Source organism: Apteryx rowi, unplaced genomic scaffold (genome assembly GCF_003343035.1).
Source record: "Apteryx rowi isolate R43461 unplaced genomic scaffold, aptRow1 scaffold_77, whole genome shotgun sequence".
Taxonomy (NCBI): domain Eukaryota; kingdom Metazoa; phylum Chordata; class Aves; order Apterygiformes; family Apterygidae; genus Apteryx; species Apteryx rowi.
The window spans coordinates 2,357,648-2,359,694 of NW_020451060.1; positions in this window are offsets into that span (position 1 = coordinate 2,357,648).

Here is a 2,047-nt window from a genome sequence, read left to right on the forward strand (position 1 = left end):
GATTAGTTTCCAATCAAGGTGGGGTTGTAGAGTGAAGTTACCAACTAGTGTGCTTTCTAGTAATAGAGGAAGTGTCTTTGCCGCTAAGGATTACAATCAAAACATAATCCTGTGACAGGAATCACTACTCCAATTGGCACTTTTTTGGCAATTGAGTCTGAATGGCTGAGATTTTTACAGCATGTGTTTGAGTTATTACTGCTGATAAGACTGGGCAGGGATGTTTTGTCTGTGCAGTCATCCGTTCTCAGTGAATACGCAGTGTTGAGTCTCCAGGAATGTTTGCCTTGTTGACTGTATTTATAAAACTCAGAGATGAGATTGCTTGCATACGCACAGTTTCACATGACTGAATTTTAGTGACAATTGAGAAGCTTCATTCAGTATTTTTGCTGGACATAGCAGCTGTTAAAATTAAATTATAAAACATACATGTCTCACTATAGTGCTGCATTTTTAAGCTGTTCAGCTGTTTAAAGTATAATTATGCATGCTCTTTGAGATCCAGGGATTTTATTAACATTGCAGTTTTTGTAAGCAGAAAAGAGACAACCTACAAACTTTTTGGAAATGCCAGGCTAGCCTGTGCAAGTGTTTTAACTACCTGAAACTGAGCTGTTCTTAGAGTCCAAGATACTTGTATGCTTGTTCTTTCATTAAAGCCACTCATTAAGAGGTGGGTTGTATTCAAAGACTGCTGGTAAACAGTCATCTGATGATGACAAATTCTAAGCTCTGACTAAATAGCCTAGCTTGAATTGCATATATAAATATATAGACAATTTTGGGAAGCTAGAGCAGAAATGAAAAGAAGTTATTTGCCCACGTGCTTATTCTCAGAGCAAGCTCAGTCCCCATCAGCCAGGCCCTGGTGCTCTCAAGTGTCTGCATTGTGTCGTGTCTTCTGCAAACTGAAGCAAAAGGCACTGTGCCTCCACAGCCTTCTTTATAGAGATTTGACCCCTGGGAGGAGGTGGACAGAGTTCAAGAGGGGGCAGACTGAAAATTTAATTTTTATTCTTAGTCGCTGCGTGCACAACACCCCTGCCTACAAGAAGCCCTGCCTTTGCATGTTTCAATTCGGTCCACTTGAAATGGACTCTTTCCTGCAGCCTCCTGGTTCAGCACTGAACTTTCACTGCTGAGTTAAGGCTTCCAGATTTCCATTGATCAGATGCCTTTCTTAAATCTAAGGAATTTGAAGCACTCTCTTTTCCTCTGTGTCTTCCAACCATCCTTTAAACAAAAAAATTTTTTTTTTTTTGAGTAATGATAGCATGTCCTCATTCCCTGGCTCTGTACATTTGCCAGTCCTCAGGGATCGCTGTGTCAAGAAAAACTGATCAATTAATGCACTGCAGATGCTTGGGCTTTACCCCGCCACTGTATTCGCTGGCACCGTCGCCTTTAGCGAGTACAGCGGGGCGCGGGGCCGCGGCGGCCAGCGATGCAGAGCGCCCGGAGCCCCGGGCCGAGGGCGGCGGGCGTGGCGGGCGTGGCGTGGCGGTGAATAATTCATACCTCATGAATAATTAATCATCGTGCCCTCAGGCGGCGCTAGCGGCAGCCCGCGTTGGTCGGCGGGTCATTATTGAATATGCAGAGTGCTGCGCGCTAATTGGCTACAGCCCCAGCTCAGGGGCGGGGCGGAGGCCAGCGCCGCGATTGGTTGTTTGCGCTTGCCATTGTTTAACATTGGCCGTCGTGTGTTGGTGGTGGGTGGGGCCGGTATCGTGGATAGGTGGCGGCTTCGGGCGGCTGGGAGCTGCCGCGCGCCCATTGGCTGCCGAGGGGAGCGGCGATGGCGCGGCGGCCTGGGCGGGGCTGAGGCGGGAGCGGCGCGGCGCGGCGCACCGCCCGTTCCCGTGCGCCCCCTCCCTTCCCCCCCACCCCCCGTCCTCTCCGCGGTGCGGGTTGGTTCAGCCCTGCGCAGTGGCAGCGCCGGGAGCCGCCGCAGCGCCGGGAGCCCGGGGGGCGGCCGCGGCGATGATGAAGGGGGTGGTGGGCAGCCCGGTGGCCGCCGTCATGCAGGAGAGCTTCGGCTGCG